This window comes from Hyperolius riggenbachi, chromosome 8, assembly GCF_040937935.1.
Source record: "Hyperolius riggenbachi isolate aHypRig1 chromosome 8, aHypRig1.pri, whole genome shotgun sequence".
NCBI lineage: Eukaryota > Metazoa > Chordata > Amphibia > Anura > Hyperoliidae > Hyperolius > Hyperolius riggenbachi.
The window spans coordinates 114,041,439-114,067,735 of NC_090653.1; positions in this window are offsets into that span (position 1 = coordinate 114,041,439).

Below are 26,297 nucleotides of genomic sequence, written 5' to 3' on the forward strand. Positions count from 1 at the left end.
CAAATAAGTGATGACACGGGAAATGAAATCATGACATGCTAGTATACTACTCCCTACTGTAAAGAAGGGCAACTAAATTAATAATGTGTATGGAAGATCTTACTTACCAAGAAAGGTGGAACAAACTAGGCTTAACTGGGAGAAAAGATGCATTAAAGGTGATCTAATTAACATGTATAAATACATCTCTGGGGACTATAAAAGCTTGGCAGATGAGTGTTTTTTTTTCTTTTTTTGTCCCTAGGCTTGCAGAAAGGATTGGAGGGCATGATCTGCATATTGAAGAAAAACATTTTTCATCTACTTAGACAAGTATATATAAAGTATATGGTAAGAGTGGTTAAAATGTGGAATATCTTATTGTAGGAAGTAGTTAAAGCAATAAAATTCCACATCTGCATTTAAAGAGCAATTGGATTATTACTTTGCAGTGAACACAGCTAGAGTAATGTGTTTTTTCCCTTATCTTTCAAGGCTTAAGGATTTTGTGCTTTCCTCTGGATCTGTCCTCAAATCCAAAATGAGTTTGTTTTTTTTACCCATCAGGTAACGTCTTTGCATGTCAAACATGACATGCATGATGTTACCAAATTGCGCTATTCGGATGCAAGTAATTGTAGGCAAATGGTGTTTGTGGCTGGCAGCCGGGACAAATGAGCAGTTCAGCCACCCATGAAAAGGAGGCCTAACTGTGGTATTTTTTTCTGTAGAAACTGGACATATTTTGCAGCAGATAAACATTAGAATGTGACCAAATGGATACTGTCCTTCAACTCCCTCTGGCTGTGATATATACTGTAGCTAGTCTCCAACCATGCCTTATTGGCTAATGTAGAATGATATAACAAAGCTTAGAAAACAAAAACAGTCACTAATAATGCATATATAACTTATGAGGGTTGAGGACAATGAATAAGACAGTGAATTAAATACGTATGAGGCCTGTTTCACACTGCATATTGGCGGTGCGGCAGCCTTCAGGGAATACCGCGTTACTATGCGGTATTCCCTGTGTGGCATCAGGCCAAGCAGGAAGTAATGCTCACTTCCTGCCACGTGCACAGAAGTGTATTGCAAAAAATATACTTCCGCGCATGCGCAACGTGTAAAGCCCATGGCGAGTGTTTTCATGTACACGTGTCACTATAGACTTACATGACTTCTGGTCCGACGCAGAGCGTCACAAGTATGCTCAGTAACACAGTTTTGGAAGCGTGTCTGATTGAGATCTTTCGACGCACCTCACCACAACGCAGGTAATGTGATCCCCCCCCCCCCCTGTAGGTCTTCATTGAAGTGCGGTAGCAGTGCATCAATTTGACTGACCGCACCAACCCAGTGTGAAAGGGCACTTAGCTATACGTGTAAACTGGGGATGGTCGGAAGTGCCAATTTCCAATTCTGCAGAAAATATGATTTCTGCCATTGCCATTACCGATTCTGCGGATTTCTGATTGATTTACGAGTTGTGATTTTCAATTAGCCTTTTTTGTTATTTTTTGCATTCTCTGACTAGCCAAATACTTCCAAGTTTTTGTTTCTGCATTCACTGATTGGTCCAATGCTTCCGAGTTCTGTAATTGGTCTGAAATTACCAGGTTGCGGTAATGCAGCATTTCTGCCGAAATCCGATTTCCGAAGAAGAAATATTGATTTCCAATCAGAAATGTGGAAATTTCAATGCTGCAACATCCAAATGAACATCCCTACACAAAACATGTAAGAAGCTGCAGATCCTTCAAGGCTACATGGTGAAGTTTATTATTATTATTTATTAGATTTATATAGCGCCAACATATTATGCAGCGCTGTACAATAAATAGGATTACAGACAATGATAACAGGGTTGACAGAACAATATAGGTAACAGACCATAGATACAACAATACAGGTAATAGCAATAAGATACACAACACAATGCAGATAATAGTACAATGCCAGATCATAAACTGGAATGGTAGTGGTAAAAAATTACCAGTTCCAAATTCTGGGTAAAGTGCACACAGTCAAGTATGATACACAAGGCAAGAGGGCCCTGCCAAAGGCTTACAATCTAGAGGGAGGGGCTGGTGACACAAAAGGAGGGGGTGCATCAAGAAGTTATTGGCAGAAAGGATTAGGGTAGTGTTGAGTTGATGTAGGCCTCCTTGAAGAAGTGAGTTTTGAGTGCTTTTTTGAAGGTGTTGAAGGTGGGAGCGAGCCTGATGGGCAGCGGGAGAGAGTTCCACAGGATAGGGGAAGCTCTAGTGAAGTCCTGCAGTCTGGCATGGGAGTGCGAGATGCGTGGGGTGGTTAAGAGGAGGTCGTTGGAGGAGCAAAGTGGGCGGCCAGGTGTATATCTGCTGACCAGGTCAGAGATGTAGGTTGGGCAGGACTTGTGTAAGGATTTGTATGCCAAACATAGGATCTTGACATCATATATAGGGAGTTTACATCATATATACTATTTCTTTTATATACATACATTTTTTAAACACATACTTCAGCTTAATAACATTTCATTTTACAGAAGGCTAATGGACAAGTTCTGAGAATTATACCTGGCACTGTCCTCTGTAATTAAATAAGCTTAAATATATAGCAAGCCAGAGTACAGTTAGATTAATATTACGATATGGATTCATTGCAAGACAGTCTGAAATGAGCATAACTGCTGAAATGGATCTAATTATCGTGTTTTGCATGGTAACAACAACCATTAGATTACAGCTATATAAAGACCTGTCTAAAGCAAAATATTTCTGAGAACAAATATATTGATTAAACATCTTATGCTGTTAACATTCTGCATTGTTTTCTGTTGTGCAAGTCAGAATTTTTGCTTACCTACTTAAAAAAAGAGCTTAAAAAGCAAAGGGATACTGTGGGATAAAATATGCACAACCATGCTTTTGAAACCTATAATGTAATTAAGCTGCAGCAAAACAACATAATGTTCATAAGTCTACAAGAAATAAAACAGCTTGGTAACTGGAACAGATAAATTACATGAGCAGATGAGAGAGAAATATTCATTTCTGCACTATAAACACCAGTCCAAAAAGCGCCTGAATACTTACACTGCCCTCAGTGCATATGTCTGTATTTCCATTCCATGGTAAAAATATTCCTTTGCAGTAGGGAAGCTCAGTGGACGCATATACACTCTGCATACTTTGGAAAAGTTAGGATGTTAATTAAAAAAAGGGGGGGGGGGGGGGGGAGTTAGTCTGATTGTTCTGTAAAGTGCAACCATAATGACATTATGTAAAATGTAATGAATTATTCAGGATAAAGATACTTATAGTACCTTAATTATCCTGGCTTGAGTGTCAGAAATGCCTCAGACAGTGAGCCGGGGCTTGCTGGAGGTCGTCTTGATGATCGAAGTTGTGAGGTGGGACCAGTAGAATCAGAGAGAGCCATCCCGGTGTGTGAGGTAATGCAGCAGCAAGACCAGTTGGTAGTGGTGATGAGGTTGGCAGAACAGCCATGATGCTGGTGATGGTCAATGCTGGGAGCAAGCCGTGTGTGTCCTGCGGGTCACTCCATGTGGGTGTCTGTGCCCAAGTAGCTTCAGGTGTGGCTGTATTTAGCTGAGATGGTGGATCTTTGATCTACTTTATGGCATTCCTCAGAGATTTTTGTCAATATTGACATGATGGCATCATTTCATTTTTTTTTGTAAATCTATCAGCTGCACATTCATGATGCAAATTCCCCATTCCACCACATCATGAGGGAAATTTTGTTTTATTGTGTGTTTTTTTTGAGAGGAACACTGCCTTATTATTTGTGTTATTTTTGGGTGGAAACGCTGTCTGATTACCTTCAGGGTAACTTTGCTTGTATTTTGGGAGCAAAATTAGGCCCACTGCCTTTAAGTTACGCTGTTACATTATAGTTGGCTTCACCCACATCATGTCATGACCACGCCCATTTTTACCATGGTGCGTGTTGTGTGCCATGCTATCTTCTTCCCCTTGATGCCCCAAATCTTTTGGGAACCCTAGCAATGCCTCTGTGTCCCCACATGCCTATAAGGTTAAAAAAAATAGTAACCAAAACTCCAAGCTTTAAATATTCTTATTTAAAGCTCCAGGCCTTAAATATTCTTAATATTATATTGTTAAGATAAATTTAAAAAGAGCAGTAATAACTTATTCTCATGCATGAAATACAACTAAATTGCATTTGTGCCCAGCACACTTACACAAGTGTACAAACTCTCACTGCAGAGCAAGGTTAAAGATATCTGTGTATGTCAATCTTATGTTAAAAGATGGATATTAATAAATTCAACATTTAAATGAAATGTATATGCTCCTAAAGAGGAACTGTAGTTTGCATAACAATGAATACAATTGTTTATTTTTTACAATATTTATTTAGAGATTATTTACCATATTTTTCGGACTATAAGACGCTCTGGACTATAAGATGCACCTAGGTTTAGAGGGCAAAAACCAGGAAAAAAAAAATACTAAACCTTCGGCTGCTATGGCAACAGTGTCCACATAGGCTTCCGTATTGCCTTGTTTACTGGCGCCCTCTCATGACGTCATGAGAGGGCACCAGGTCAATACGGAAGCCTGTGTGGACACTGTTGCCATAGCGGCCAAAGCCGTGCATCGCTGCCAGGATCGCGCTGACATGAGGATCACAACCACACGCAGCATCCCCGGACATCACAGCGGCTGCCGCTATGCCGCTCACAAGCACTTTGGATGGCGCTGATACAAGGCTACTGAACGGAGAGGGGCCGGCCAGGACGCGTACTTTAATGCCATTCTTCACTACGGCTGCCACTATGCCGCTCACAAGCACTTTGGATGGCACTGATACAAGGCTACTGAATAGAGAGGGGCCGGCCAGGATGCATACTTTTTATGCCCTTCTTCACTGAGGCTGCTGCTATGCACTCACAAGAAGTTTAAATCGTGCTGACACAAGGCTAATGCGCTGAGAGGGGGCGGCCCGGCCAGGACAAGTACTGTACTGCCATGTTACACAGCGGCTGCTGCTATGCTGCTCAGAAGGACTTTGGATCGCGCTGCTGCTGCTTTCTCCCCACCGCAGACGTCATTACATTAATTTACACAACAAAAGAAACAAGCACCAGATCGGTAAGCTGGCACATTCGGACTATAAGACGCACCCACTTTTTCTCCCCACTTTTGTGGGACAAAAAGTGCGTCTCATAGTCCGAAAAATACAGTAGTCAGTGTTTGCCCATTGCAAAATCTTTCCTCACCCAGATTTACATTCTGAAATGTATCACAGGTGGCAACATTTTTAGTTCTGCCAGGTGATCTGAGGGGCATATTTGCTTACTGAGAGCCCTAAGCACAAAGGGAGATCTTGCTTGGCAGTTGGAAAAGCCATTATTTCCCACAAAGCAACAGGATTCACAGACAGCAAACTGTCAGGATCAGGGTCATTACATCACACAGCGGGAGGGGTTTCATCACAATAGCAGACTCACAGACCACCCAGATGATCTGTTTGAGAAAAGGCGAGTGTACGAGAGAGCATACTTGTGCATGCGCAGTACGGAGCGGCCCAGCTTTGGAAGCACTCGGGCTTCCAAAGACTTCCGAAGCCTACCACAGTGGCAGAGCGCAGTCTGGTAACAGGTTAACCAGCGGTGGAATGGGAAGGCTCTATAGGTCCCAGAGTCTTCACACTCCTTAGGTAAGTATCTGTTGTTTGTTTGTTTTTTTGCATCAGACTCCCTTTAAAATCACAATTTCAGAAGCCAATGTTTTAAAAGAGGCAAAAATTCCCTGCACTGCATACATATGACTATGGTGGCTAAAAATGTTTCCTTGTTTTTCCTGAAGGATAAAAGCAAAGCACATACTATACAATTATGTTCTGGTGCACCCAGACAGTGTCTAGTTCCTCATTAAAATATACAATACTGTTCTGACATAACTTAGATATAAATCTCACTACAATCCTATTCAATCCACAGGACACCTTTGTGGTGTTATAGAATACACCATGGTGTTCTCATATAAAGCACTTTTCCTTTTCAAACAAAACAAACTGTTTTTTCCTAAATATAATGAGTTCCAAAGGGTGCCCTAGCACAGCAACAATTAATGTTTGGTGTGAATTTGAAAATTAGAAAATGGCTTTTACTACTTACAAGTAGTGCTCAGTTATCAAAGCTCAGTCCCTGCTGTCAGGAGGGGTGATTTTTTAAATCTTCTCTTTATCTTCTGCATGAGACACACTTCAGCATTCATATGAGTTCATGGCCAGTAGGTTTCCAGTTGTTTTAGGTAGAGATGACCCGAACATCATATTTTAGGAATGCAAACAGCGATCGCAAACTTCCGCAAATGTTCGCGAATATCCAAACTGCCATAGACTGCAATGGGCAGGCAAATTTTAAAATTTACAAGGACTCTTTCTGGCCACAAAAGTGATGAAAAATGTGATTTAAGGGGTCTAACACCAGGACTGTGGCATGCCGGAGGGGGATGCATTTCAAAAGTCCCGCCAAAAATTACAGAGTTGATGCAGAGTCGGGTTTTAATCCCTAAAGGGCAGAAATCACATTACATTCAGAAGACAGCTATGGGTGCACACAGCTGTGCACAGCTCTGGGTGCCAGCGGGCTGTGGAGTGTCACACACAGAGAAATGCAATAGTACTATCAGAATACAGTCTAAACTAATGCACTGGAGTGCTACTGAAGCTGCAACTTTATGTGGCAACAGCAGTAGTATGTACGAATATGGTGTCAGTGGGCTGTGGAGTGTCACACACAAAATAAAAAACAGGAGACCGATGTACTAGCTCTCAAAAGAGCTATTTGGGATGCTTTCAGCAAGTAGTCAGTGAGGAACAAGAACACAGGCCTAGCTAATGCTTTCCCTACTTTCCTGCAGAAAGTCTGTCCCTGTTCTCACTAACAGCAGCCGGCAGAGAATAAATCCAATATGGCCACCAAAACTGCTGTTTAATGGGGGGGGGGGGGGCAGGAGGGGGTGCTAGCTAATTGGCTGTCATGTGTCTGCTGACTGAAGTAAGGGGTCACAGTTTAGCTCCATGATGATGTATAGGGGGCGGGTCTAACATGCCAAATGTTCACTGTTCACTGCTAACGCGAACAGTGGAAATTCTCCTGGAATCTTCTGCTAGTGCACTATTTGGGCCTTCTCTAGATTTAGGCAGTCAGTACAAGGACCAGCTTATTTGCGGGATCAGAGCCTTTGAGTAAAGGTTCACACTACAATGGATTTGTGCTGTACAATGTGCACAGTGACATCTTATTCATTGTCACTATACAGAGCACAACGTGTACATTTGATAAAGGGATCCATTGAAAAGGGCATAGGAAAAAAACAATCGTAGGATATTGGTACATTTACCAATATTCAACTACTTCATTCATATAGTGCAATATTGGTGGTACCTAACCTTAAAGCGGTATAAAACCCTGACTTAATATTCAATAAAAACATGTTGTCCTACTTTTTATATACCATATGGTTATCATATTTGCATTTGTGCATAAGTATTATTATTCATTTAGAAATTACAAGTTCCCAAAAGTACAGTTTTTTGCTTTGAGAGCTGACTTTGCATTTTTATTAATAACTGATTTTATTCATTATGTATTGAAGGCAGAAATGCTTTGAGTGTCTGTCTGTGTCCAGGAACTTCTGCACAGTAAGGGCCTATTTACACTTGCTAAACGCAAAACACAAGTGCTTTTGCTAGCGTTAAGCATTTTTTGCATTGAACGCAAAAAAAATCACCATTCACACTTGCCGATTTTTTAGCGATCGCGTTTAGCGCTTCTATAGCACTGAAACGCGATCACTGGGAAATCCCCTGAAAATGGTGCAGGCTACACGTTTGCATTTGGCGACTTGCGTTAATCACCGGTGATTAACGCAAATAGCCTAAGTGAGAACGGGCCCATAGGGCATTATTGCACTAGAGCTTGAGCGTTTTGCCGAAATCGCCGGCAAAATGCTCTAGTGTGAATGGGCCCTAAGAGAATGTGTCACATTCCTCACTTGATACAATTAAGTAAACACAAGATAACATTATCTCCACTTCAGATGCATCCAGATTTCTCTGCCCTGTGTGTAACCCTTTTAATGCTGTTAAAAAAAATGCTGGTTGTATACAATATGCTGTAAATAAATTTTTAGAGCAAAGAAGAAATGCTGGGTTTAATTCCACTTTAACTCCCCTCCCTAGTCTATGCCTAATCTTAAACCCCCCTCCTGGTGGGCACCTAGCTCCTACTTACCCTATCAGGCTATGCCAACGTCCTGTTGAAAAGAGCAGCTGTTAAAATATTGGGTTTTGGCACCACCCTCTGTGCAAACTCTGGCTACAAATATATACTTATATTTTTATAGGGCAACAGTATGCATCTTGCACCTTTTTCAACTGCTTCACAGCACGACATCCTAGTTCACAGTAGTTCCATTCAGTGATGAGCGAAAATGCAAATATTCTTTTCGCCGAATTTTCGCGAAAATAAGTACTATTTTCGTTTCGAAAGGCGAAAATTCGCCGAATATTTTTTATCCGTTTTTTTCGCGTTGAATTTCTAAGCCCCCTTACAAGCTAGAATCACCAAATTTGCAGAGTATATTAAGGAGATATGTGGCTACAAGAGGAAAAAGAAATTTTTCAAAAAGACCTTACAGTTTTTGAGAAAATCGACTTTAAAGTGTCAAAGGAAAAAAGTATACATTTAAATGCAGTAAATGACAGTTACTGTAGCAAACCTAGCAGTAGTGTAAATTTACTAATATCAAAAGAAAGGGCCAAGTGTAAGTGCCATGGGCTAAGTGCCAAGTGCAAACTGCCAAGTGCAAAGGGCCGAGTGCCAAGTGCAAAGGGCCAAGTGCCAAGAGCAAGTGCCAAGTGCAAACTGCCAAGTGCAAAGGGCCAAGTGCCAAGTGCAAAGGGCCAAGTGCCAAGAACAAGTGCCAAGTGCAAACGGCCAAGTGCAAGTGCAAAGGGCCAAGGGTCAAATGAAAAGGGCCAAGTGCAAAGGGCCAAGTGCAAAGAGCCCTTGGCTCTTGGCCCTTTGCCTTTGCACTTGGCCCTTTTCATTTGACACTTGGCCCTTTGCACTTGCACTTGGCCCTTTGCACTTGGCCCTTTGCCTTTGCACTTTGCCTTTGCACTTGGCCCTTTGCACTTGCAATTGGCCCTTTGCCTTTGCACTTGGCCCTTTGCACTTGGCCCTTTGCACGTGCAATTGGCCCTTTGCACTTGGGCCTTTGCACTTGGCCCTTTGCACTTGGGCCTTTGCCCTTGCACTTGGCCCTTTGCACTTGGCCCTTTGCACTTGACCCTTGGCCCTTTGCACTTGGCCCTTTGCACTTGGCCCTTTGCACTTGGCAGTTTGCACTTGGCACTTGGCCCTTTCTTTTGATATTAGTAATTTTACACTACCTCTAGATTTGCTTAAAGAGACACCGAAGCGAAAAAAAAATTATGATATTATGATTTGTATGTGTAGTACAGCTAAGAAATAAAACATTAAGATCAGATACATCAGTCTAATTGTTTCCGGTACAGGAAGAATTAAGAAACTCCAGTTGTTATCTCTATACAAAAAAGACATTAAGCTCTACGACTTTCAAAGTCGTGGAGAGGGCTGTTTTCTGACTTTTATTATCTAAACTGTTAGTTAACTATTTACTTTTTCTCTGCCAGAGGAGAGGTCATTAGTTCACAGACTGCTCTGAAAGAATCATTTTGAATGCTGAGTGTTGTGTAATCTGCACATATTAGAGAATGATGCAATGTTAGAAAAAACACTATATACCTGAAAATAAAAATATGAGAATATTTTCTTTGCTGCTAATCTTCTAGTAATTATTCATAGTACACAAGCAATTCATTATATCATATATTTTTTTTCGCTTCAGTGTCTCTTTAAAGGGATACTGTAGGGGGGGTCGGGGGAAAATGAGTTGAAGTTACCTGGGGCTTCTAATGGTCCCCCGCAGGCATCCTGTGCCCGCACAGCCACTCCCCAATGCTCCGGCCCTGCCTCCGGTTCACTTCTGGAATTTCAGACTTTAAAGTCTGAAAACCACTGCGCCTGCGTTGCTGTGTCCTCGCTTCCCCTGATGTCACCAGGAGCGCACGGCGCAAGCACAGACCATACTGGGCCTGCACAGTATGCTCCTGGTACCATCAGCAGGAGTGAGGACACGGCAACGCAGGCGCAGTGGTTTTCAGACTTTAAAGTCTGAAATTCCAGAAGTGAACCAGAGGCGGGGCCGGAGCATTGGGGAGTGGCTGCGTGGGCACAGAATGTCTGTGGGGGACCATTAGAACCCCCGAGTAACTTCAACTCATTTTACCCCGACCCCCTCCAACAGTATCCCTTTAAGTAACTGTCATTTACTGCATTTAAATGTATACTTTTTTCCTTTGAAACTTTAAAATCGATTTTCTCAAAAACTATAAGGTCTTTTTGAAAAATTCCTTTTTCCTCTTGTACCCACATATCTCTTTAATATACCCTGCAAATTTGGTGATTCTAGCTTTTAAGAGGGCTTAGATATTCAACGCGAAAAAAAACGAACTTTAGGCGAAAATTAATGCGGAAATATTAATGCGAAATTTCGCCTTTTGAAGCGAAAATAGTACTCATTTTCGCGAAAATTCGGCGAAATCGAAAATGGGATTTTCGATGCGAAAATGGCTTTGGCGAAAATTCGCAAGCAACACTGGTTCCATTGTGTCAGTTGCATCGGACATGTCATACATTCTACCTCTGACATGTTTAACCATTTAAGCCACCTGGACATGATTGTCACATCCAGGCGGCTGCTGTTGCGCTGCTGCGCACTCCTGTGCACCCACGCATGCACGTGTTGGCCACCATTATCCCAGAGATCAATGAATAGGAACATAGTTCCCATTCATTGATCTAAGTCCCAGGTAGAAAGACCGACATCTTCTTATCAGAAGCCACTGTCTTTCTGATAAAAAAAAAAAGTTTACCGTCCTCCTTATGCTTCCTAGAAGTGAGAGTGCTCACTTTCAGGACTAAAAAAAAAATAAAAAATTGACTGTGGCCATCTGATGGCCAAATAGTAAAACTACACCTATATACATTTTTAATGACCTAAACACACATTATTACATTTAATATTAACTGTTTACCTCCCACATAAAAAATGACCCAAATACATTTTTTAATGAAAAAGAAAATTACAATTAAAAAAACCCCATAAAAAAGTCTATACTTTTTTTAATATCAATTAACCAACGTTGCTGCACCAATGGATTTGGTGTGCAGAGACCACCCCTGGAGTCACAGGGAAACTTCAGCAATCATCAAAGGTCCGCACCATCCAGTATTCAAGTCTCTTTATGTATAGCTCTTAGTAAAAAGACATGAGTAAAAACAGGTCTGCATGATGATGACGCACAGGCGTTTCGACCCTTCTTTCTCAAATCATTGCAGAGTCTGACAGTCCATTACACATCACACTCATCTTATATAGGTCTCAAGAGGACCTGATGGAAGACTTACAATTTGCATATTCATGAGTGAGATCTACCAATCACAAACTATGATGTGAATATAATAGCAAATTTAGATAAGTTCTCACAACATACTAATCACAGTTAAAATCAATTGTAATTTTCAATTCTGACATAAATTCACATTTTAAACATTTAAAACACCCTTCAATGTCTCACTTATCATTTATCTTGCTCAAGGTAGGAAATTACCATATTGTAGGATACCCAACCAATCACCTGCAAGCCTACAGCGTCCGCTTGTTGACTACGCGGATAAGCAACATCAATACGCATGAAAATCTGCCGACAGCGTCCGACTCAAGACTTCAACGCATCACATCCGTACATACGTACGCATGGGTCATGACCAATCAAAATCATGCCTACAACGTCCGCATAAAGTCTTGACGCGTCACACCCATACACAAGTACGCATGTACGCGTCCAATCACCGAAGCGCCTACAACGTCCGCAAGACGACATACACGCGGAGAAATTTCCGCAATCCATAGCGTAAAATGTAATAAGAAAAATGAAATGATTGTATCCCCACAAATAGTAACAACTCCCAAAATAAACCTCCATCTATTCAACTTGAGATAAGTTATATAATCAGTTTACAAATATTGTATTCACGATTTAAACCCTTAGGTTCCAAAGTATCAAGTCTCTTTAACCAAAAATATTCCCTTTTCAGCAATTCCTTTAGTCTGTCACCTCCCCTCCTCTGCGGTGGCACCCCTTCCAAAACCTGCACCCTCAATTGGGACACATTATGTCCAAATTTGCAGAAATGTTCAGAAACAGTCAACTCTAGATTTTTAGTCCTAATGCTAGATTTATGCAAAGCCATTCTGTCCCTGAGGCACTGGGTGGTCTGACCCACATATCCAGTGCTGCAGGGACATTTCAGTAAATAAACTACATATCCCAACTCACATGTAAAGTACCCATTGATATAAAATTTTGACCCTCTACTCGGATGTGTGAATGTGTCCCCTTTGATAATGTGACCACATAGGTGGCACCCAAGACAGGGAAAAGTAGTCACCCGTGCACCTGGTAGTCACCCGTGCAATCTCAGTACCAATGTCACCCTTAACTATCTTATCCCTCAATGATGGTGCTCTTTTGAAGGACAGACGTGGATGCACATGGAATTTGCATATAGTTGGTAGTCCCTGTTTTAAAATTGGCCAGTGTTTATTAACTATGACACCTATTTTTTCTGACAGTACATTATATGTTGTAACTAATGGAATTATATCCCTAATCTTAGATTAGGGATAGAATTCCATTAGTTACAACATATAATGTACTGTCAGAAAAAATAGGTGTCATAGTTTCACAAATTCCATGTGCATCCACTTCTGTCCTTCAAAAGAGCACCATCATTGAGGGATAAGATAGTTAAGGGTGACATTGGTACTGATATTGCACTGGTAAAAGGAGGAGGTGGGGATAATAGCTATTACATAGCCATTGGAAAACCAGTGTATTCTGGCTAAGCAGCAAAAGTATGTGAATATCAAAAAGGAAGGGAAGGATGGACAGCACTGCTGTTTAAACTTTTATTAATAGTGTATGCATGCAAAACAGAGTGCATTACAGCTTTGTGTAAGAGTCCATGAAGACAAATACATTGTAACGATTGTGGAACTTTCTCCGTGATCAGCGCACAACGCGTGCGCTGACACGGCGGAAATCATCCACAAGCGTATATTTGCAGGCACCCAGCAAAAGGTGCTACGCACCTGTAGAGGGAAATTCCTGTCGGTAGATGGCGCTGTGGAGTGCAGAGGAACCAATCCTCTGCACCCCCACAAGTGCCAGACAGGAATTGTACGAAGCGCAGAACGCAATCGCAAGAGAGGCGATTGCGAATGAGATTGAGCAAAGGGACAGGTTGTATGTGTGTGCGCCAATCCAGTCGCCACCCCGCGACCGCGCACACACAACAGCAGATATGAAATAGGAATGCGATTGCGAGAGGTGTGATCGCCAGACGTGACACAAGGCAGATCAGAATAGAATACGAGGGTTGCAAAGGCACAGCAAATAATACAATAAGGAGATATGGAAAATAACAAACGCTAGCTAACCGCGAACACCGCACTCATTCGCAACAGTGCACGCGGTTATGCGCGATCTCCACGTGATAAGCACAATAAAGACAAGCACGCCTAACTAACCATTAACAGACAAACATGAAACAGAGGACACGAGCGCTTGCTTAACGGTTACCTCACCGAGCCTCCAGCAAGCGTAGCAGACAAGACAGACACACGAAAACAGGGACAAGCGAGAGATAGGATCCACAGCACTAGCGAAAATTGGTTAGCGCGATCCAGGTACAGAGTAGCAGAACAGAAGGATCCCCAGCGCTAGCGAAAAGTAGCTAGCGCGATCCCAGAAGACAGAACAGAAGGATCCCCAGTGCTAGCGAAAAGTAGCTAGCGCGATCCCAGAAGACAGAACAGAAGGATCCCCAGCGCTAGCGAAAAAGTAGCTAGCGCGATCCCAGGAGACAGAACAGAAGGATCCCCAGCGCTAGCGAAAAGTAGCTAGCGCGATCCCAGGAAACAGCACAGAAGAGATAGCTGGTAGCAACCGCTGCACCAGCTATACTCCAAGAACAGAGATCAGAACCATTTCCTGTCGACCACCATAGGGGCAGGACAATGGCAACAGGCAAGACAAGACAGAACAGGCAATACAGATAATACAACCTGACTGGGCTAGAAGGGGAGCCTAAAGCAACCCCCAGGAATTAACTATACTAGATAGCAATGGCTGACACTCCAGCAGTGTCCATCAGGAACAGACCATGGAAAGGAAATGACCAGCAAAGCCTTCTGGGAAACATAAAGCTCTTATAGTGCCAGTCATCAAAGAAGGCAGGTAGGGGATTTGCATAACGAATGTATGCAAATTCCCCAGCAAGAGAACAGACCAGAAACTTGCAATGGAAAGACAGGTCTCTGTTCCAGAGACCTGCAGCCCACAGACTAGAGGAATGGACAAACAGCTGTCTGCCTGTGCAGCCAGCTGAGCGGATCATCACATACATACTGGTGCAGGCATCATATGGTGGGTGCCGGGTACATGAAGCTTGATGGCTGTTTCATGCTAGGCGCTTCATCTGAGCACACATGGTGTTACCAAATGCTGCCATTTACCTACATTTTATTGCAACCAAATGGTGCTTGTGGCCAGCAGCTGGGAGGTTGAACTGCCTGACAAGTGAGCAGTTCAGCTGCCCATGGAAAATAACACTTTGACTCATAGTTCTCGCACAGCCATGGGCAAAAGTTCAAACCACAATAGTCAGAAAATGCTCATTTTATTAACTAACAACATCTAGTAAATGTATCAGCTGCTGATCAATAATTCATAATTATGATTAGCCGGTGATAATTTCCCCTTCTACCGCAACAGGAATTTGCATACAGATCAATTTTTTATTTATTTATTTATTTTTTGTAAACAACTGGTCTCACTTCCTACCAAATTCTAGAGTCCAAGACGATGCACCTACAAGTATGCTTTGGATAGAAAACCAGAATAACCCCAAAACACAAAGATAATATAAAACTCTGTACATAGTATTGAGACACTAGTATTTCAAAATAAGAGAGTTACCTACTTATCCACCAACCATGCTTCCCTGGGGAGGTCTAAATTAGTGTTGGGCGAACACCTGGATGTTCGGGTTCGGGAAAGTTCGCCGAACATGACCGCGATGTTCGGCATGTTCGGGCCGAACCCCGAACTCCCCGAACATCCCGCTTTTGGGGGCCCTATGGGGTGGCAGGCATAAGGGGGAAGCATGCCCCGATCGCGGGGGGGGGGGGGGTCGGAAATTCCCCCCACCCCCTCCGCTAGCGCTCCCCCCTCTGCCCGCTTCCCCATACAAAAGTTTAAGGAAAGTACCGGTGGTAGTGGATGGCCTGGCAGTGGCACTGTGGAGTGAGGAGGAGGAGTCCGGAGAGGGACGCGTTGAGGGAGGCCGGGCAGCGGGCGGTTCAGCGGTAGTACCCTTGTGGTACTTCCGCCCTTTCTCTGACCTCACGCCCGCTGCCCGGCCTCCCTCAACGCGTCACTCTCCGGACTCCTCCTCCTCACTCCACAGTGCCACTACCAGGCCATCCACTACCACCGGTACTTTCCTTAAACTTTTGTATGGGGAGCGGGCAGAGGGGGGAGCGCTAGCGGAGGGGGTGGGGGGAATTTCCAACCCCCCCCCCCCCCGCGATCGGGGCATGCTCCCCCCTTATGCCTGCGACCCCACAGGGGCCCTGTTCGGCCAGGAATTGAGCCGTTCGGGCGAACGCGAACAGTTTGGCCGAACACCACCAGGTGTTCGGCTGAACTCGAACATCACCCGAACAGGGTGATGTTCTGCAGAACCCGAACAGTGGCGAACACTGTTCGCCCAACACTAGCCTAAATTAAACCCAGGGTGGTGTTTATGATATTATTTGAATTTTGTGAATGTAAACAATCCATTCCCAACAAGCCATATAAACTGCTGTGATTATGTTCCATATGTATAATTTTGAAGCTAATTATGCTCTATAGAAGGCAGTTGTGAGACAACTTTCACTGATTTCCCTCTGTCTGCCAACACAGATCACATTATAGGTCAGACTATATTTGGAATACCTGCAATGTACTGCCACTGTCAGTACAGCTCTAAAAATGGCAGGCCAAATCTCTACTGAGTGCTAGATCTGTGAATCATTCTAAATAAAGCATAGCACTGTAAATATATAGGAGACAGCCGTTTCAGATCAGATGTCTTATTATGCCTCCTAAGTTAGCTCAAGTCATTTAAAACAGCTCCTGTAATTTTGATAAAGTGGTTGATTTGGCATATTGTTATTTAAAATTATGCAGTCACAAAGAAATAAGCACAACCCATGTAAACGCTCTATTTTACACATGTGGAGAGGTATCAATATCTTTCTTCAGCCAAACTGTAAACAAAAATGAAAGAGAAGTGAGTGAATAAAAAAATAACAACATAATTGCTTGCAATCATTTTGCTCAACAGAAAACAAACGGATATTCCATTTTCTTAACTGCAAAATAAATTTACAAAAAAAGTTCACACATGACTCTATTTGATAGTATCCCATTTGGCAGGAAAGATTTAAAAAAAATAATTTTGTTTGTCAACTCATTGCCCATACAATTCTATGGGGCTGTTCACAGACTGTGTTGTATTGGATCACGTTATTGTAACTCACTGCAGGCAGGCTTTGGATTATATCTATGTCCTGTCTACCTTGTAGTTCACACCCATTTTAATATGTGCGTTATACAACTGATCACTTTGAATCCATTACACAAATCTGATTTATTAAATTTCACACACTTCGCAAACCTTAAACAAGACCACCTAAAATATAACTTTTAATTTGTTACATTAAAAACTTTGTTTAAATCTAATGTTCATGATCGAATTCACATAAACCTAGTTGGATAGTTTAAAGACAAAATAGTGTAGGTTAAGGAAGACTAATTCAATATATAGTCAAGCCTTATCTATCCCAATACTAGGCACTGAAGTAATGTATGCTGAGTAACTTCTACATAGAAAAAACCCTCCACCTAACCGACACGTCTCGGCTCCTTAAAAGAGAGCCATCGTCAGGGCTATAACACTAAAGTGCTTAGGGTGCAAAGTGCATAATCGAAAGTATACACAGCTACTTACAAGTGCATAATCATGAAAACAAAAAATGGGAGCTGTGCTCCCCAGCAAGGTCATTTTGCTGACCTTGCTGGGGAGCACAGCTCCCATTTTTTGTTTTCATGATTATGCACTTGTAAGTAGCTGTGTATACTTTCGATTATGCACTTTGCACCCTAAGCACTTTAGTGTTATAGCCCTGACGATGGCTCTCTTTTAAGGAGCCGAGACGTGTCGGTTAGGTGGAGGGTTTTTTCTATGTAGAAGTTACTCAGCATACATTACTTCAGTGCCTAGTATTGGGATAGATAAGGCTTGACTATATATTGCATTAGTCTTCCTTAACCTACACTATTTTGTCTTTAAACTATCCAACTAGGTTTATGTGAATTCGATCATGAACATTAGATTTAAACAAAGTTTTTAATGTAACAAATTAAAAGTTATATTTTAGGTGGTCTTGTTTAAGGTTTGCGAAGGGGGGGCACTTTGAATCCAGTCTCACTGAAATGTTTTGGGACAAATTTAACTACTTACTGTACCAGGTGCAGTAGAATCACGTCCTGGGAAATCTTCACTTGAAGTCCCAGGGCCGTGAATCTTCATCTTCAGAGGCTGGTGGCCGCTGCTCACTCCCCGTGCGCTCCTGGCACAAACCGTTATTGGGGAGATTAATAAATTGGAACACAGTTCCCATTCATTAACCTAAGTCCCCGTGTCAATAAACGCCGGTGTCTATGAGATGCCTGTATTCATTGTATCTTCTGAAGTGACAGTGCCATGCATTACTACCTATTCACATACTTACGTATGTGAATAGTAAATAATGTGTGAGGACATCTGGTGGCCAAATAGTGAAATACACATAAATGCATTTTATTTAATAAACATATAAACCCTTACATTTAAAATTAAATGCTCCCCCCCCCCACACACACACACACACACACTCCCTCATAGTACCCAAACATTTTTTTTGCATAGAAAAAAATTACATTAAAAAAGTACATAAATAGTTACCTTAGGGACTGAACTTTTTAAATATGTATTTCAAGAAGGTATATTACTGTTATTTTATAATGTATGGGCCTGTAAATAGTGATGTATGCAAAACTGAAAAAATGCACCTTTATTTCCAAATAAAATATTGGTGCCATACATTGTACTAGGGAAATATTTTAAACGTTGCCATAACCCGGGACAAATGGGCAAATAAAATGTGTGAGTTTTATCCGCAGTAGAACATTTTATTTTAAAACTATAATGGCCCAAAACAAATATAATCATGTTTTTCCATTTTCTTTCTTGTTATTCCGATTAAAATGCATTTAGATTAAAATCATTCTTAGCATAATGTACCTCCCAAAGAAAGCCTAACTGGTGGAGAAAAAAGCAAGATATAGATCATTTTGTTGTGATTAGTAGTGATTAAGTTATTGATGAAAGAATGGGAGGAGTGCTGAAGGCAAAAAAAAAAAAAAAACCTCAGTGGTCAAGTGGTTAAGGTGCAATACAACATTCATACTTGATTCTTATAGATGATACTTCAGACAATGAAATGAAATGAATGATTTCTTAGTCATTTACAATCTTCTTTCTGAAGGCCAAAGACTAGGCACATTATATGGCACACTTAAACAACAAACAACAAAACCAACTTAATGCTCAAATTTTGACAAGACATGCATCTCCAAGATCATCTCTGAATGTTCAAAATAATGTTATCTGATCTGAAGCACCAGATTCCAATTTAAGATATCTGATACTTGGGGCTGTGGTAAATTTTGGGGTGTACTTAAGGGCATGAGAAGAAGTCAGGAGACCCTAAAGTAACAAAATAAATGCTACCCCACTCATCCTGGGCCATGCTCATAATAGGCATTTCTTGCTTTTTCCATACATCCTACTTACTCCATTTATCTTATAGATCAACCTATACCCTTGGCCCTTTTTTCTGTCTCTCTCCCAAACTAAAATGTCACCTCCATTTCAGTTCACCTCCACCATATTACTCTTTTTCCCTTCTCCTAGGTAGCGACGAGCAAAAAATGCCAATATTCTGTTTGCATAAATTTGCAGGAAAATAATTTTAAATTCAATTTTTGCGCAAAAATAAGTTTTGTAGTTTTCACATTTTGTTCACAAATTTTCACAGTAAAATATTGCTTTTCTTCTTTTTGTGAATTAAGGCAATTAAATATTGATTTTTTTTATTTTTTTTGTGTGAAGATTTTCTCGAAATAAAAATAGCATTTTCTATGTGAAAATGAAAAATGAATTATGCGAAAATTCGCAAGCAACACTGCTCCCAGGCCCTCACTATTGTGACATCTCACCCTGTCATCCATCTCACTCAGCAGACATACAATTTGTCTCCTCTCTATACTGTCTATAAAGCCTGGTGTCATGTCTACCACATTATGGTAATTAGTATTTAGAAGCAATCTCTATGTACTCTATAAATGTAAAAAAAAAATATATAGCTGCAGCCTGCAATCAATATGGAAAAAAATAGTGTGTTTTTTTTTTATTTTACATGTATGTTTTTCATTCACATACTAAGAAATGTTCAATTTTGTTCATAGCAATTGGATCTTTCCACTTCCCTTTCAATAAAAATCATGTCACTCATATTTAGAATTAGCTGGATGGAATAAAAAAAAAAAAAAAAAAAAAAAAAGAAGCTCACTGAAAATATCACTCTCGACTCCAAGAAAAAGTGGAGTAGCATTTACTCCAAAACCCTCAGAGAATAATTACTCAAGTATATGAATGGCAACTGTCCAACTGCATGTCAACAAACTGATTATGATGAGAAGAGCATCTCTTCCCCAAGAGGAAACACACAGAGACAGTGGAAAGTGAACTATGTATGTTAATAGGATGTGGAATGAAGTCAGTTAAAAGCACTTTAATCTGTAAGTAAAAGTGGGAGTGATAAAATACTTTGTAAAACTAACTTGTTATTCTGCCTCTAAAATGCTTTGTATAAAACTATCATTTAAAATCCCTATAAAATGTAGGCAGATGGAAGTGCTGTTTATCTTCATTAATGTTAAAGGATATACACAATGCTACACTGTCTACTTTGTAATGGAGTGTATGACTGTTTTACATTAATGGAAGCTACACTGAAGATTGATTAGCTAGTACTTAAAACACACTTTTATAAGGATTTACACACATTGGTGACTGTTACTGAACTAGTAAAATGTCCATCATTGAAAGTGAACTTGTTTTATTAGTGTATTGCTAATAGAACTGCTTCTAAATACAAGCCTGGACTGAGCTATTGGGTTTTCTTTCACATGTATAATTTTTTTTGAACTCCCAAAGTCCAAGTAATCTGTATTCATGTATTTCGCAGTGCTTTTACAATGTTGTGACAATTACAGAGATGGCAACAGGTAGGCACAGCTCATTGAGGTCAACATGCCACGAAAAATTGATGGGTGGGGACTCTTATTTTCCACCATGGTTGAAGATGCATGCCAGTTTAGGCATCATGTATTCCAATGCAACCGAGAAGCTTATGTATCTCTCCTGCCTATGGTAGTTACACTGCATCTTAATGTGTCTGATGTCCAGTCAACAATATACAAAATGTATCTCCATAGGTTATTTTTTTACCTTATATAATTCCGTAAAGTGGGATGAAATTGACTTGTACTTAAGTGATTACTGAGCAAATAAAATAGAGAAGATTCTCTGATTCCCCCCCCCCCTCCCCCCCTGGAAACAGCAGAAATGTTTCTGCATTGCTTCACAGCTTAGTACAGCTAAAGTCAATCTGATAATTCTGGTAAGGCAACAGCAATCTTATCAATTAGCTTCTAAAGGTGCGTACATACGCACTACCGCCAGCAACGACCGGTCCCGCTGGGTGGATGTTCAGCCGACAGTAGCGGATCGTTCAGAAACAGCCTTATCATTCCGCCAACAGTGCGTACATGAGCGCTACTGTCGGCTGAATGTCCGACCAGTGGGAGGGTCTGACTAGAGATGGCTCGATCCTCCGATTTTCGGTTCGCAAACCTCGAATGCGAACCTTCGCAAAAGCTTCGGTTGACGCGAACTTTCGTGAACCGCAATAGACTTCAATGGGGATGCAAACTTTGAAAACTAGAAACACTTATGCTGGCCACAAAAGTAATGGAAAATATGTTTTAAGGGGTCTAACATCTGAGTTTTTGCATGGCAGAGAGGGATACATGCTGAAAGTCCTGTGTAAAAATTTGAATTTGACACACAGCAGCGTTTTAAGGGCAGAAATCAGATTGCATGCTAAATTGGAGGCCTAAAGTGCTTTAAAACATCTTACATGTGTATACATCACAAACACTGGTCCACTTGACAGCCCGGGGGCCCCAGGTCTCTCTCACTCGCTGGGGCCCCCAAACCACCATGCAACACCTGGAGGGAAGTGTGGGCAAGCCCTGGACCTCTCACCTCCAGGGAACTCATCCCACCACCTCTAAACTGAATGCCAACTGCAACACACACAATTGCTAACTGAATGCCAACTGCAACAAACACAATTGCTAACTGGAAGTTATCAATGAATGACAACGGCAACACACACAATTGCTAACTGAATGCCAACTGCAACAAACACAATTGCTAACTGGAAGTTATCAATTGTGTTTGTTGCAGTTGGCATTCAGTTTAGAGGTGGTGGGGTGAGTTCCCTGGAGGTGAGAGGTCCAGGGCTTGCCCACACTTCCCTCTAGGTGTCGCATGGTGGTTTGGGGGCCCCAGCAAGTGAGAGAGACCTGGGGCCCCCGGGCTGTCACGTGGACCAGTGTTTGGGATTTTAAATTTATTTTTTTGCAGCTTCTAGGATGCGGTTGACAGGTGAGTGGTTAGGGAGGGGACCGTGTGGGAGATGTGCCTACATCGGGCGTCCCTGTAAACGATGCAATTCACGATTGCGTCTAACCAAAGCCTCCCACCTAAATGCTAATTTATGTAATTCCTGCTAGATTTGGTACAGCAGGCAAAGGGTGTATGACAGTGCACCTGATTGGCTGACTGGCGTCTGCTGGCCAGATAGAGGCAGGATATTGCTCTAGCTGGAAGTTATCAATTGTGTTTGTTGCAGTTGGCATTCAGTTTAGAGGTGGTGAGGTGAGTTCCCTGGAGGTGAGAGGTCCAGGGCTTGCCCACACTTCCCTCTAGGTGTTGCATGGTGGTTTGGGGGCCCCAGCGAGTGAGAGAGACCTGGGGCCCCTGGGCTGTCATGTGGACCAGTGTTTTTGCAGCTTCTAGGATGCGGTTGTCAGGTGAGTGGTTGGGGAGTGGACCGTGTGGGAGATGTGCCTACACGGGGCGTCCCTGTAAACGATGCAATTCACGATTGCGTCCAACCAAAGCCTCCCACCTGAATTCTAATTTATGTAATTCCTGCTAGATTTGGTACAGCAGGCAAAGGGTGTATGACAGTACACCTGATTGGCTGACTGGCGTCTGCTGGCCAGATAGAGGCAGGATATTGCTCTAGCTGGAAGTTAGCAATTGTGTTTGATGTGTATACATCAATTAGGTAGTGTAATTAGTGTACTGCTTCAATGTGTAATGCACTGCAAACAGCTGATTGTGTTGTTCTGGCCGTGCTGGACTGGTGCACACCATGGCCAGAGTGCAGGCGATAGCGGTTTTCAAGCCCATATGGTCGCCGGGCTGAGGTAGCTCAAAGACAGAACAACAGTGACTGTCCAGATGATCGAATTGTGTCTGTCCACAATGCAGCAACAACCTTATTATCTTGGTTGTTGACACATGTACATGCCTTTTGTTTTGTTGTTGCAGCTGCAGTGCAGCCAGAAAAATTAGGCAGGCATGTACACACACCAGAAAAAATTATTATAGCAGCCACTGCTAGCAGCGGCCTTAAAAATTCAGGTCCTTTCCGACAGGATGCTTGAGGCAGGGCAAGACAGAAGTTGGACGGCAAATTGTGACAGCTCTGGCCATGGGTCAAGCCTGTAGGGATGGTCGCTGGATTCCGCGGAATTAAGAATTCCGTGATTCCGGCCGGAATTTGGTGATTACGTTCCGTTGTGACGGAACGGAATTGCTATATCACTATGGCGGAATTTCCCGGGAAAAAATATTAAATTCCGCAGAATTTTACGGAATGCAATTTTTTTTCCCCACCGAACTCATTTCTACCTATTAAGAAGAATTTCTGCTCGACAGATTTCCTTATTTCCCTCCTCCCTTCCTCCTCCCCTGGAGGAGGAGTGTCTTGTCTTCCAGGGAATTGTAGGATTTCAAAAGCCAGCTTACATACATTGGCCGGGAATCGAACCTAAGGCTAGTGCTTGGTAGGCAGCTCTCCTCACCACTATACCACCACCAACACTACATGCTGAAGCCAGCCTAGCATGTACCATTATGATATATCCAAGAAAAAAATGAGCTTGCTTAGGGATTTGTAGGATGTCAAAAGCCAACTCACATACATTGGCCAGGAATCGAACCCAGGCCTACCACTCTGTAGGCTTTTATCCTAACCATTATACCACCAACACAAGACACTACAATGCTACATGCTGAAGCCAGCCTAGCATATACCGTTGTGATATATCCAAGAGAAAAATGAGCTTGCTTAGGGAATTGTAGGATTTCAAAAGCCAGCTTACATACATTGGCCAGGAATCAAACCCAGGCCTACCGCGTGGTAGTGTAGTTTGGTAGGCTGCTATCCTAACCATTATACCACCAACACCACACACTACAATGCTACATGCTAAAGCCAGCCTAGCATGTACCATTATGATATACCCAAGAGAAAAATGAGCTCTCTTTCTCTCTCTCTAGGACTTAATGCCATTGAACTGAATTTTCAGCTTAAAACCATCAACGATACCGACAGAATTTCACAGGCAATTTCCGAATTCTGTGGAAATCGGTGACCATCCCTACTAGAGAGAGAGAGAGAGATGAATCTACATGGCTGTCTGGGGTTCTCTTCGGACAACTGCTGAACACAAAAGGCAAGGCCATGCCTAGGTGTGCTTGAACCACCAACCTTTCAGCTAACAGCCAAACACGCTAACCAGTTGTGCCACAGAGACTGTGTACCACAAAGAATGTGCACGCAGTTGCTGTTGAATGATTTTATGGGGATGTATGTGTGTCTTTTGAAAGAAGGAAGGAAGTCTGCTCCAAGAAGTTTCAGCATGTAGAGTTGGTGGTATAATGGTTAGGATAGCAGCTTACCAAGTGGCAGGCCTGGGTTTGATTCCTGGCCAATGTATGTAAGCTGGCTTTTGAAATCCTACAATTCCTTATGCAAGCTCATTTTTCTCTTGGATATATCACAATGGTACATGCTAGGCTGGCTTAAGCATGTAGCATTGTAGTGTGTTGTGTTGGTGGTATAATGGTTAGGATAAAAGCCTACAGAGTGGTAGGCCTGGGTTCAATTCCTGGCCAATGTATGTGAGTTGGCTTTTGACATCCTACAAATCCCTAATCAAGCTCATTTTTCTCTTGGATATATCATAATGGTACATGCTAGGCTGGCTTCAGCATGTAATGTTGGCGGTGGTATAGTGGTGAGGAGAGCTGCCTACCAAACACTAGATCTGGGTTCGATTCCTGGCCAATGTATGTAAGCTAGCTTTTGAAATCCTACAATTCCCTGGAAGACAAGACACTCCTCCGGGGGAGGAGGAAGGGGTCCATTTGTGATTACTTTAATTTCTCTGACGGAATCCGGAATTCCACGGAATTTTGCAAAATTCCAGCGGAATTTTCATAGCGATGGAATTAAGAGCTGGCGGAATTCATGAATTCCGGCGGAACGGAATTTGCTCTTTCCGATCATCCCTACAAGCCTGCGCACCCAGTAGTCCAAGGGTTCATCGCTGGTCAGAGTGTCTACATCCACACTTAAGGCCAGGTACTTGGCTACCTGCCGGTCGAGGCGTTGGTGGAGGGTGGACCCGGAAGGGCTGAGGCGAGACATTGGACTAAAGAATGTCCACATGTCCAAAATTACCATGAGATCCCTAGAGCGTCCTGTCCTTGCCCGCGTGGACATGGGAGGAGGAAGAAGATTACTGGCAGTGGTACCTTTATTCCGTTGTGCTGTGACATCACCCATAAACGCTCTACAAAGCATAGTTTCCAGCTTGTTCTGCAAGTGCTGCATCCTTTCTGCTTTCTGATGATTTGGAAACATCTGCGCCAATTTGTGCTTATACCGAGGGTCTAGTAGCGTGGCCATCCAGTACAGCTCATTCCCCTTGAGTTTTTTTATACGGGGTCCCTTAACAGGCTAGAAAGCATGAAATATGACATCTGCACGAATCTGGATGCAGACGTACTATCCATCTCCTCTTGCTCTTACTCAGTGATGTCAGGTAAGTTCTTCTCCTCCCCCAGCCACGAACAATACCACTGGAAAGTTGAGCAGCACAAGCCACCTGTGTCGCCTGCTGCGGTTGTTCTTCCACCTCCTCCTCCATAAAAAAAACCCACCTTCCTCATCATCTGACTCCTCTTCCCCACACGACTCTTCCTCCTCCTCCTCCTCCTCTGTGCTGCCAGAGGTGTTGAGGAAACATCTGGTTCTGCTTAGAATTGATCCCACGACGCTTCCTCCTGTTCTTCTTCCTGTTCACGCTCCTCCACAGCTTGATCCACCACTCTACACACGGCACGCTCCAGGAAGAAAGCATATGGGATCAAGTCGCTGATGTCACCTCCTCAAACGGCCGCATGAGCCTGCAGGCATTTTGCATGAGGGTCCAGTACTTTGGCAAGAACATCCCCATCTCCCCAGAGCATGTCCTTTGACTGTAGTTGTAGAGATACTGTTTGATGGCTTTCTCCTGTTGTAGCAGGCGGTTGAACATCAGAAGCGTTGAATTCCAGCGAGTCGGGCTATCGCAAATCAAACGTCTCTCCGGCAAGTTGTTTCTCCACTGAATATTGGCAAAGCGTGCCATGGGCGTGTCAGACCGCCTGCAATGCCCACACACCTTCCTGGACTGCTTCAGGACCTCCTGTAAGCCTGGGTACTTACACACAAATCTCTGAATTATTAGATTCAGCACATGTGCCATGCAGGGTA